The sequence below is a fragment of the Bombina bombina genome, chromosome 5 (genome assembly GCF_027579735.1).
Source record: "Bombina bombina isolate aBomBom1 chromosome 5, aBomBom1.pri, whole genome shotgun sequence".
Taxonomy (NCBI): Eukaryota; Metazoa; Chordata; class Amphibia; order Anura; family Bombinatoridae; genus Bombina; species Bombina bombina.
In genome coordinates this window covers 359,899,593-359,913,226 of record NC_069503.1, presented here as the reverse complement: position 1 = coordinate 359,913,226, position 13,634 = coordinate 359,899,593, and the positions used below count along the sequence as shown (strand labels likewise).

At 34.9% G+C, this 13,634-nt stretch overlaps 1 long non-coding RNA gene across 1 annotated transcript; it reads right to left on the bottom strand.

The window, feature by feature from the left end:
- Nucleotides 1–417: 417 nt before the first annotated feature.
- Nucleotides 418–11,977, bottom strand: LOC128659338 (uncharacterized). The gene is made up of 3 exons (XR_008402336.1): nucleotides 11,922–11,977; nucleotides 3,729–3,766; nucleotides 418–648 (listed from the first exon to the last, which is right to left on the bottom strand). It is a non-coding gene; the product is annotated as an uncharacterized LOC128659338 (long non-coding RNA).
- Nucleotides 11,978–13,634: the final 1,657 nt, after the last annotated feature.

The window sequence follows — 13,634 nt, the reverse complement described above, 5'->3', positions numbered from 1 at the left end:
AGTAGCGAGGAAACTCCTATATAAAGTAATGAAGCTCTCTGGAATGGAGAATTTCCTAGAGGGCCTTATATTTAAAACCTCACCCCTCAGGCGAGATATTCTAAGAAGTCTCGTCAGTACGGCGAGGCCCTTAAATTTGTTATAAACACAAATTTTATATTGAGAAATGTTTATGTTGCTATGTAGTGTTCTTTATGTGAGACAGAGACTCCTACATTACAATACAAGGTCTAAAAAAAATCCTAAAGATTTTGTAGGATTTCTCTCCATGATGGTGAGGTTTTGAATATCAGGCCCAAGAGGAGAGCACATAGGACAGGGAACTCTTGGTGCTAATAATACATTTTTAAGCAAATACAAATCGAATCAATTTGTTTAAAGTGTGATTTATCTTGGATCTTCTTCCAGGTTTGCATACGTCTTTTTCTACCACACTACTATGCACACTACAAATTTTAAGGCAAATTTGCCAGCTTTCATTTTGTGAGATTAAACAACAAGTGTAACATTTTCAGGCCTCTATTTAAAAAGAAACAATATGAATTTTCAAGCAGGTTCACTTTAATCTACGTCATAGTTTACTATGTTTTCAAAATGAAATGCAGGCTGCCAATATTCGTGAAAATTGCAGGGAGTTTTCAAGCAGTGCTGTAAAAAAACAAACAAAAAAAAATTATTTTTCTGGGGATTTCTTTCACTGTTTTGTTTTTTTTTATTTTAATTTTGTCTCTCCTGTAACTAAAAGGGACACTCACGTCAAAATGAAACTTTTATGAGTCAGATAGAACATGCAATTTTAAAAAAAACTTTCCAATTTATTTCCATTAACAAAATGTGCAGTCTTTTTAAATTGACATAAACTCTGCATGTTGCATAGCACGGTTATGCTAAATCCCTAACGTAGTAGACTTCTATGGGAGCACACAGTAAAGTTCATGTCAGATAACACACACTCCGCTGTCAATTGCGTAATCTCACCCACTGTGTTAAATGGGTTCTACTGATGCTGCAAGACCAATTCAACATAGCAATAGCTAGATAGAATAGCAATGTAAATATTAGCTATTTAAATATTTTCATGCACACACTTCTATAAAATAAAAATATAAATTATAAAGTGAATACAATTATCTTTACATGAAGTATATTTAATCAATGAAAGGTGCATTCTTGTATTTCATGTATAAAGGAAAACAAAGTTAAATTAATACTATTTTTCAATTCTGATTTTTTTTCTGATACATGCAAAAAAGTCTAAAATAATTCATCCTCACATGTATTTATATTTTTACTTAACTTTACTCCTGTATTGCTAGTTTTTAATTAATTCAGAAATAGACTGCTTCTTAGTGGGCAACACAATTCCTAACAGGATTGTAACCAGATATGTAGATAGAAACACAGAGAGATATACAGGTAGGTACAGTAGAGATAGATGATAGACAGACAGATAGATAGATATAGAGATAGATAGATGATAAATAGATATATAGGGCAAGATTACATATGAGGTACAGGCTTCAGCGTAATTGCTGAAACCCGTGCCGCACGTAATTACACCTCACACATCGGGGTATCACATATACGGCGCCGACAGTTCAAAAAGTGCTGTAAGTCAGATAAACTAGCGATGTCCAGAAATGAGCGTAAATTTCTGGAGTTGCCAATGACTTACGGCACGTTAGAAATTGCCGGCCTAAGAAAATTTAAAAAAATGTCAAATCTCCCTTAAATGTCTAACCCGCCTCCCAAAAATAAACCCAACACGTAAAACCCCTATATCCGCCATCAAATCCACATCGGAACTAATAATACAAGTATTAAGCCCTAAACCGACCACCCCCCACAACGCAATATGCCTAATTAAACTATTAACCCCATTCGCATACATCGCAATCTACCTAATAAAAGTATTAACCCCTAAATCCACTAACCACAACATCACAAACTACCTAATAAATGTATTAACCCCTAATCTGCCATTCACCCACATCGCAAAGTCCCTATTAAAACTATTAACCCCTAATCTGCCATTAACCCAAATCACAAAGTACCTATTAAAACTATTAACCCCTAATCTGCCATTAACCCACATCACAACAAACCTTATAAATCTATTAACCCCTAAACCGTAAAACCCACACAATGCAAATAACTAAATTACTAAGCCTCCTAACCTAACACCCCCTAAATAAACCCCAATTACCTACATTAAAAAATACTTAATTACAAACAATTAAAATAAAAAGGATAACACTACTTAAAAATAAAAAAAATAAGATTAAATTTATCTAAGATTACAAAAAATAAAAAATAAAAAATTCTAACCCTACATAAAATAATAAACCAAATTATCAAAAATAAAAAAATGAAACCTAATCCCTATGAAAATAAAAAAGCCCCCCCAAAATAAAAACACCCCTAATCTAATGCTAAGATACCAATAGCCCTTAAAAGGGCCTTTTGGAGGGCATTGCCCTAAATTTTGTAGGCCTTTTGTAGGGCTTGACAAAGGGATAACTCCCGAAACGTTGCTCTGCTGTTCCCCTGTGTGTTTATAATAAATTATTGTTGTGCTGCCACATCTTTGGATTTTTTTGCATATTCTAAGGGGTCTGTGGTGCTCCTGTGGCGTGCATGCAATAACCTCCGTGCTGGACACCTCTTGATTATTGCCCTAAATTAAACAACTCTTTTACCTTAAAAAATACTAAGTCCCCCCTCTAACAGTAAAACCCCCCACCCGCCAAATCCCCAAAATTAATAAACCTAACACTAAAAAATCCTAAACTACCCATTGCCCCTATAGGGATTAGGTTTAATTTTTTTATTACGTATATAGCGTTGTTGGGGGTTTGCGGATTAGGGGTTAATTGGTTAATAAGATGTTTTGTGATGTGGGGGTTGGCGGATTAGGGGTTAATATAGTTTATTAGTTATTGCAGTGGGGGGATGACGGTTGACAGGTAGATAGATATTGCGCATGCGTTAGGTGTTAGTTACTATTTTCAGGGGGTTACGGTGCTCACATACTCAACGCAAATCTTGCTGCGCCTGCCTATGTGTGGAAAGATGAAAATGGAGTAAAACTTCTCCATTTTCGCCACGTAAGTTCTATGTTAGCTTATGGGAGTAAAAATTGCGGGCGACGAGTAAAATATACGCATCGCATTTATATGCAGCGCTGTATATGTGATACCAAAACTGCCTAAAAACCGGCGTCGCCACATTTGTAATCTTGCCCAGAGATAGAGCAGAGAAAGCAGAAAAACAATGTAAAAGAGCAAAATGTGGAAATCAGACAAAAGATAGAAAACAAAAAGGGAAAATGACTGAATAGTGTAATTTAAACAGGCCATAGAAGCAAACACTAACATACTCTGATAATTAGATTATCCTACTTTTAACAGAAACAATCTAGAATGAATTCATTTTGTAGGATTTATATCAAGTAACGTACCCTATATTAATGGCATTTGGAAAGGAATGCACCCTTTTTCTTTAGTTTCTCTGATATGTTTTCTATCTATCCCACAATATTCAGATAAAACATGCAATTTTAATCAACTTTCTATTACTTATACTATGTAATTTGCTTCATTCTTTTAAAATCCTTAGTTGAAACGCATACCCAGGTAGGCTCAGGGGTATCAATGCTCTCCCTGGAGATAGCTGCTGATTGGTTGAAGCATAAATAAATATATATATATATCTTGTCATTGGCTCACCCGATGTGTTCAGTTAGCTCCCAGTTGCATTGCTGCTTCTTCAAGAAAAGATACAAAGAGAATGAAATGAACCACATTTGATAATAGAATTGGAAAGTTTTTGTTTTTTTTTAATTGATTTACCTTTTGATTTATTAATCGGAAAAAATAACAGTTAAAATAAAATATTTTTCTTACTTGGCCATTACCGTTATACATATAAATAAAGATTTTTTAAAACTATTGGTAATATGCTCATATGCGCATTTCTTTATCCTTGTTGCAACTAGAAACAGGCAGGTTATTTGCAGCACTTCTCTCCATAAGCATGTGGTCTTCTCACCTGCATTAAAGGGACATGAAACCCTAATTTTCTTTTCATGATTCAGACGGATCACACAATTTTAAACATCTTTCCAATTTACTTCTGTTTTCTAGTTTGCTTCATTCTTTTGCTATTCTTTGATGAAGAAGCAGCAAATCACTACTGGGAGTTAGCTCAAAGCCAACGAAAACATGAATATATGTGCAGCCACCGATCAGCAGCTTCTGAGTTTCTATACCTAGGTATACTAAACAAATTAGATAATAGAAATAAATTGGAAAGTTATTTAAAAATGACATGCTCTATCTGGAGCATGAAAGAAAAAATGTGGGTTTCATGTCCCATTAACTGCTAGAACATTCAGGGCTCTGCAAAATGTATTATTGCTTACACCTGTTACAATTCTTTATTAATAGAACACATGAATGCAACAAAACAATGTAGTTCATTTGTTCATGCAATTAAAACCCATTACTCTAAAGATGCAAAAGTCTTTTCTGCACATGGTAAAGGCTTCATATTTAAGTTCAATACTATAATTTCTTTTATTTTTTGACATTTTGTTCAAAACATGGTCTATTAGGAATTACACTTGCCCATATAAACTGAATCTAATACTTAAAGGCATGTGAAATGCAAACATTTTCTTTCATGATTTAGATATAGCACTGGTTTTCAAACTTATCCTCGAGCCTCCCTAACAGGCGGGATTTTCAGGATTACCTTGGGTGAGAGCAAGTAAAAATAAGCTTGTTTGCTAATTAGCTGATTATTTCACCTGTGCTCTAGTTCTGATATCCTTAAAATCTGGCCTTTTAGGGAGGCCCAAGGACAGGTTTCATAACCAGTGAAATAGAGCATGCATTTTAAACATCTTTTCAATTTACTTTTATTTTGAAATTTGTATTATTCTCTTGGTATTCTCAGTTGAAGGAGCAGTAAAGTACTACTGGGAGCTAGCTGAACACATTGGGGGAACCAATGACAAGAGGCATATGAAAATATGCAGTGCCAAATCGGCAGCTAGCTCCCAGTAGTGCATTGCTGCTAATGAACCTACCTAGGTATGCTCTTTAAGCAAGGAGACTAAGAGAATGGAGCAATTTAAATAATAGAATTGGATGCTCTGTCTCAATCATAAAAGTTTAAATTTGAATTTTCTGCCCCTTTATCCAATAAGGTTAAAACGTTTCCTTACTATGAAATTATTTGTACCAGCTCAGTGTGTTTAGGATTCAGAATGCAACTTTAAATATCTTGTATGGACTGTATGCATAAATTACACCCCCCCCCCAAATAAAATAAAACTCTACTAAAAAATAAAGGCATAATCTGCCTGCACAACATCATATAAACCTTTCTTTCTGTTTGTTGTCTCTCGACTTGATGGGCCTATAGCAGCTGGTATTGATTTCTACAAGAGTGGTAAGAATATCTAGAAAGGAGAATGTGAGTTTAGAGAATGAAAAGCCTGTGAGTGTAATTACATCCATCTGACAGAGCAGCTAAGTGGGGGAGGCATGCCTGAAGGGAAAGGATAAAGAAAAATAGTTGAAAGTGCTAGGGCAGTATTTAATCTTTTCCTTCTGGTGCTCAGGCCACACAAATAATACCAGTTCAACTTTTAAATGAAAGCAGACAATTACTATTAAAAAGATAATATTTTAGAAGAAAAACACTCCCCATTTTTGGTAATTATGAATATGTACAGTATTAGTTAAGTATCATGATGATTAGGTAAGTGGGGATGATACTTTAGATTTATTAGTCGTGTGTAAGCAGGCTTTACTTCATAGTAGTCATAACTGAAATGTGTGCGTATACATTTCTATTTTAAATAGAAGTATTTTTGCAATGTGTTTGTATTAGCAAAAATGCTTCTAGTACAAGTTTTTACTGCTTCAGGGGCATATCCACATATGCTGTAGGGGCCTAATGCACCCACATTCAGACCTGCTTAGAAAGTTATGTATTGTGTTGTGTATTGTGTCAGTCAGATCTCCGGACTGTTTTTTTCTTTTTGCTTCTACAAGTACGTTGCAAATATGCTTCTATTGAAAACTAAAATGCAATCATGCTATTTTCAATATTTACTATTATGTCCCTGTAAGCATACACTGGGGAGCTCAGATTTATGCAAATCTGTCTCTGATCCAGTATAGCCTCATAAAAAATATATATGATGAGCTATTAGTCCTTCCAGTAAGCTTTGGTTCAGAGTGAGTTTGGTGAAAACCAGATTCCTTTTGACTTTTTGAACTGGATACAGGATGGCTTAACCTCTTGACTGTCAGTGACATCTGCAATAAATTATTTAGCAATGTACTTTAACTTGTATCTTTTTCCCATTTATTCCCTGAATTAACTGGGTTATTTTATTATAATTAAAAATAAAAGCCTCATTTATCATGCTCTGATCAAACTATGTTTCTAGCAAGGGAACCTGTCCTTCCAAGTTTGGGATGAGTGGGCGGCATCTTATGAAGACCCTCCCATTGCTCTTGCTTGACCAATTGCACAATAGCAGGAGTTGTCAATTATCCCAGACAGATCAGCTCAGGATAATTTAACTTTATCATCTCTAGGGTGATGGAGAAGCAGCAGCCTTAACACTTCTGTGTCTCACCTTGCAGTTGCAGGCTCACATTGGAAGCGCTCCAAGATGCACCCTTGGCTTCATAAAGAGAGCCCAATGTGGTCCTTAAATGTATTCTGATTATGTATCAAAATCATACTATATATATATTTTATGTACTTTAATTGAAACCATTTTCTTTATAAGATTCAAAATAATAAGAGTGGTGTGGTAATATGTTTTGTGTAAAATGTCAACACAAAATATAAAGTTGAAATAAACCAAGGCAGTGTTTCATGATCATTTTTGCTTTATGACTAACTTGGTGTACTTTTGAAATCCACGTGAACCTTGATTCATTTGAAATATTCTTTTTACACCCAGATAGAATCCATTGTAATCAATATTTCATGGAATGTAATGCAAAAAAAATGCATGCATGTCTCCTAGCAACTGAAAATGTGTGCCCAAGAATGGATGTGAGGGGAGAGAGAATTGGGTAATCCAAAGGCAAATCTTATGATTTGGGACTGTAGTGACCTTTGATAAAGTTGGTGGCGTTTGGGCATTCTGGGCAGGATTGGCCATTCCCAGATTTCAGTGTCTACATTAGGGATTAAACATGATTTGTGAACCACACACTCTGATTCAGAATTATTAAACTAACATAGCACTAAACATAATTATTGTTTTTCAACATTACAATAACAGCAATTGTGATATATACACGAGTGTGTGTTGATACCTTATTTTGTATGCATTAGTTTGAAGTTGCGCATTATATATGAGTGGAAATTTGGTATATCCAAAACTTTATTTCCTTGAGCAAAGTTTCAATTGTGGAGCATGTCAGATGGAACCAAAGGACTAGCAAATCATACTAATCATTGGTTACATGTATCAATTTATCATTTTTTCTCTATCATCTATCTATCCATCTATCTATATGTATCCATAAATGTATTTCTCAAATTGTGTTTATTAATCTTTCTATATCACTAAAACCAACAAAGATTTCTAAAGCACCAACATAGCAGGGATCTGTAATGTATTTTATATATACAATGATATAAACACATTGGTAAATATAGTGTTAAACATAGTATACACATACTAATATTTACAAATATCCTGTGCTTCTTGTGACTCTAATGTAGTCATTCACATGTATTTATATATAGTGTTCCCTTAGTATAGTTTTACTTTAGCAGTATACAGAACACACAGGAAAATGTAAGGAAGATTACTATAACAGTTGTTTTGAATTAGAGGGGCAAAGATCTGTTTTATCTCTTTCTTTGAACATTGTTAAAGCCATTTTCTTGTAACTGTAAAACGTTTTGACCATCAAAAGGGAGCTTTTCTTCATTGCAGCTTATGCATATGAGCCTTCAGCCCCAGGTATTCTGCAGGCAAGCATAGGGATGGCTTTTTAGTCTGCACAAATTTGGAATTCATTTTTTCCATAATCAAGAAGAATTTAAATAGCCTCTTTATAGTTCATTCTGTAACTAAAAAACATTTCAAACATCACTCACCCTTTTCAAATACAATAACATATTATTGCTTTATATTTATAGAAGATTAAATTAAATGTGCAGCATAATGGCCTAGATTCAATAAAATCTATTTGTAAAAATAAAATCTTGTGGAAACTATTTGCTACAGCATTTCAGCAAAACGGTGGGATTAATATTCATGTACAGTCCCTCATCATAGTTGTTAACCTCCACTATAAACAATAGAGTCTCAGCTATCTTGTAGAATGATAAAGGCATCAGAAAATCACTTTCAAAACCTTACAGAACAAACAAGGAAAACAAACAAAAAAATAACCTATCTCAGTATATGTTAACATATGCAAAAAAGAAAACTTTAAAGGGACAGGAAACCCAACATTTTTCTTTCATTATTTGGATAGAACATACAATTTTAAACAACTTTACAATTTACTTCTATTATCAAATTTGCTTCAATTTGCATGCGCATAATCTATTGGGAACAGTTCATTCAATACCCAATTACTTTATCCTTTTGTGAATTTAGTTTTCTTTTTTTTCTTTTACATAATGAAATGTTTTTATTCTTATATTGAAACGTATTTTCTAAAGAATTGACAATCACGACCCATACAAGTAAAATTTGAATGTGTCATTGGCTTCACAATAATACAGCAATATTGAATGACCTTACATTGAAATAACAATTTTAATTTGCTAAACTTCACCTCATAATCAAACTTTATGGCAATGAAGACCCAATTCCATTCCATTTGAGACTGCTGTGCAAAGATTGGGTGATTGTTTTCAATTCTACTCTAATCTATTTGAAACACTTCTCTTCAATGTAGTTATGATGCCTGACTTACACTAATCATGTACCTAGAACATCTGTTTTTTAGAGGACATTAAAGGGACATTAAATGTTTATTTCATTATTCAGACAGAGAATACAATTTAAAAGACGTTTCCAATTCTGTTTCGTTCTCATATTATTCTTTGTCGAAAAGATACCTAGGTAGGTAGTGTGCACATGCCTGAAGCACTACATGTCAGGAAGTAGTGCTGCCATCTAGTGCCCTTGCTAATGTATAACATAGTTGAAAAACTGCTGCCATATAGTGCGGCAGAAACGTGCACAATCCTGAGCTTATGCCCCTGCTTTTCAACAAAGGATAATAAGAAAACAAAGATTATTTGAAATTAAACCTAAATTGGAAATTTGTCTAAAGTTGTATGTTCTGTCTGAATCATGAAATAAGAATTTAGTTTTTTATGTCCCTTTAAGGTGTAATAAGAAAATGTTCTGATGTGTTACGACATTTTATCATTGCACTATTGCTTACATATAACAATGTGTTGTTTAAACCATGCAAAGGGGTTAAACAACATAGTTCAAGTCTGATCCAGAGTAGCAATTCCCTACTGAACACATCTAGTGAGCCAATGACAAGAGGCATATATGTGTAGCCTCCAATCTCCAGCGAGTTTCTAGTAGTGCATTGCTGCTCCTGATACTTAGGTATACTTTTCAACAAAGGGTACCAGAAGCACAAAGCAAATTTGATAATAAATGTAAATTCAAAAGTTCCTTAAAGTGAATGTAAATTTTGATGCTAAAGTACCCGGTTTTTAAAAATTTGATTAACCCCTTAATGACCGCAGCACTTTTCCATTTTCTGTCCGTTTGGGACCAAGGCTATTTTTACATTTTTGCGGTGTTTGTGTTTAGCTGTAATTCTCCTCTTACTCATTTACTGTACCCACACATATTATATACCGTTTTTCTCGCCATTAAATGGACTTTCTAAAGATACCATTATTTTCATCATATCTTATAATTTACTATAAAAAAAAATATAAAATATGAGGAAAAATTTTCTAACTTTGACCCCCAAAATCTGTTACACATCTACAACCACCAAAAAACACCCATGCTAAATAGTTTCTAAATTTTGTCCTGAGTTTAGAAATACCCAATGTTTACATGTTCTTTGCTTTTTTTGCAAGTTATAGGGCCATAAATACAAATAGCACTTTGCTATTTCCAAACCATTTTTTTTTTCAAAATTAGCGCTAGTTACATTAGAACACTAATATCTTTCAGGAATCTCTGAATATCCATTGACATGTATATATTTTTTTTTTAGTAGACATCCCAAAGTATTGATCTAGGCCAATTTTGGTATATTTCATGCCACCATTTCACCGCCAAATGCGATCAAATAAAAAAAATTGTTCACTTTTTCACAAATTTTTTCACAAACTTTAGGATTCTCACTGAAATTATTTACAAACAGCTTATGCAATTATGGCACAAATGGTTGTAAATTCTTCTCTGGGATCCCCTTTGTTCAGAAATAGCAGACTTATATGGCTTTGGTGTTGCTTTTTGGTAATTAGAATGCCACTAAATGCCACTGCGCACCACACGTGTATTATGCCCAGCAGTGAAGGGGTTAATTAGGGAGCATGTAGGGAGCTTTTTGGGGTAATTTTAGCTTTAGTGTAGTGTAGTAGACAACCCCAAGTATTGATCTAGGCCCATTTTGGTATATTTCATGCCACCATTTCACCGCCAAATGCGATCAAATTAAAAAAAACGTTAAATTTTTCACAATTTTAGGTTTCTCACTGAAATCATTTACAAACAGCTTGTGCAATTATGGCACAAATGGTTGTAAATGCTTCTCTGGGATCCCCTTTGTTCAGAAATAGCAGACATATATGGCTTTGGCGTTGCTTTTTGGTATTTAGAAGGCCGCTAAATGCCGCTGCGCATCACACGTGTATTATGGCGAGCAGTGAAGGGGTTAATTAGGTAGCTTGTAGGGAGCTTGCAGGGTTAATATCACATTTAGTGTAGAGCTCAGCCTCCCACCTGAAACATCAGACCCCCTGATCCCTCCCAAACAGCTCTCTTCCCTCCCCCACCCCACAATTGTCCCCGCCATCTTAAGTACTGGCAGAAAGTCTGCCAGTACTAAAATAAAAGCTATATTTGTTGTTTTTTTGTGTTTTTAAAAAGCATATTTACATATGCTGCTGTGTACTATCCCCCCCTTAGCCCCCAACCTCACTGATCCCCCCCAAACAGCTCTATAACCCTCCCAATCTAACTTAATATGCGCCATCTTGGGTACTGGCAGCTGTCTGCCAGTACCCAGTTTAGAAGAAAATATGTTTTTTTTTTATTTTTATTAAAATTTTCTGTAGTGTAGCTTCCCCCCACACAAAACCAACCCCCCACCCCTCCACGATCTATTTTTGTGCTTTTGCACAAACAAGATTTGGCCCTTTTTCATAGCAATATTTTCCGTAGTGTAGCGGTTCCCACCCGCTCCCGCCCCGTGCACGCGCCCACCCGCCAACCTCCGTGCACGTGCGCGCTCCCGCGCGCGCCCCCTAACGGCCCCGCCTCCGATCCCGCCCCCCTTGATGGCAGAAGATACACCGATGGCCGCCCACCCGCCTCCCAAGTCGGCTCCCACCCACCAACGATACCGGCCATTGATGTCCGGTGCAGGGAGGGCCACAGAGTGGCTCTCTCTGCATCGGATGGCCATGTAAAGTTATTGCAGGATGCCTCCATATCGAGGCATCACTGCAATAACCGGAAAGCAGCTGGAAGCGAGCAGGATCGCTTCCAGCTGCTTTCCACACCGAGGACGTGCAGGGTACGTCCTCAGGCATTAACTGCCTTTTTTTTGAGGACGTACCCTGCACGTCCTCAGTCATTAAGGGGTTAAAAACAGGGACACTTTAGTTCATCAAAATTTACATTTCACTCCTGTTGTGAAAAAACAACAACTTACCTTTTATTCTTGACAGCAGCTCCAGTTTCCTCAGGTCGTCGCAAGCCATTTGTGACATCAGAAATGATGGATAGGTTACATTCACTTTAAACCGGCATATTGTACCAGAAACATTCATTTTCCCTTCAGTTTTTACTGGAGTTTCTGCACAACTATATAAATCAAAATACACATGGCCAAACGAAAATGCAGTTAATTGATTCAGTATTGATGAAAACTACCTAATTTGTTTGAATGCACCTTGTTTATTTAACTAATAAAAGGAATTCATTACATGTTCCATTAACGATTACATATAATTAAATACTGTTTTATAATTAACATTTTATTAAATCCTTCATTAAAATAATATATGAACATTCTGATGATTGTATTTTAGTTGTGTAATACTTTAATAGTATAAATGGGATTTGAAATTTTAATTTTACATATATATCATTACCATTCACAATGAATATCTGTGAAAAACGTGAAAAATGAGTTTTCAATTAGTTATAGATATATAAATCCAGGAATTATTCAAAATGTTTGTAATGTTTTCTCTTGCCGAATGGACTAAATGCACTTTTATGTAAAATAATAATAAAAAATGTAAATATTTGGTTTCTCGTGGGTTAGAATTTGAAACCCCTTGAAAAAATAAAACATAAATGTTTCTGCTAATGGATTGGAATAAATCCTCAGATGTTGTCCCTACATAATGTGGATGTGCTCTGCTATAGCAAAACAACATTTACATATAGGGTGTCTTATTGTCTCTGAATAACATACAGGAGGACACATCTACTACATAACCTAATATATTAGAATCTCTTAAAGTGAGTTATTATATAAAAAAGCTCTTTTTTTCAAGGGGGATCATGCAGGCCAAAAGCCAGAGGTTTACTTCAGATTTGTATCCAATGAGCAGCATCTGATACTTACCTAGGGCTACAGAGTATTCTGAGTATGCACACAACACTCAGCAGCCATCTTATTCAGCAGTGCTCTGAATACTCAATGGCCATATATTAAAGAAATAAGAAGCCATTACCCTAAATTTTGGAGTGGTTCAGTATAGTTTAAAGAAGTTTCCATTTCCACTGTGTTAAAATAATTATATGATTCCTCACTTCACTCCTAATATATTTGGATAAAGTTATTTGTAAAAACCAAAATACTTAAAATAAAATAGCTGTTAATACTAGGTAATGCATTGTTGTGTGGGTGTATGTTTATATGCATGTGTGTATACAGATCTATAAAAATAAACAAACATGTTAATATGCTATTTCCTTTTCAGAATGTTTTTATTTGTCAAATAAATAATTGCACTAGACAACTGCTGGCAAGAACAACTTTTATGTAATTTTTCCTTATGATTCAGTAGAAATCTTAAATTATTACAATTTTCAAGCTTGAAAAGTTACATAAATTTGCCTTCAATCTGTCCTAATATTTCATATAGCCTTCTTTTATTCTTCCCTTCATTCTGAGGGTGCCCCCGCATATGCGTATGGCAGTAATTATTTGAAATAATAAACTGTCTCCGAGAACTTTAGCATTCATGGGCCAACAGATGTGTCAGCTTATTTAACCATATAGCAGAGTCATTTATTTCAATCAAGGTGATGCAGCACGGAAAAATAAATAATGAATCACAAACACGAATGATATATATTTTAAACCATTGCAGGCATTATTTCTTACACACCTGTTTAATTGAAACTGGAA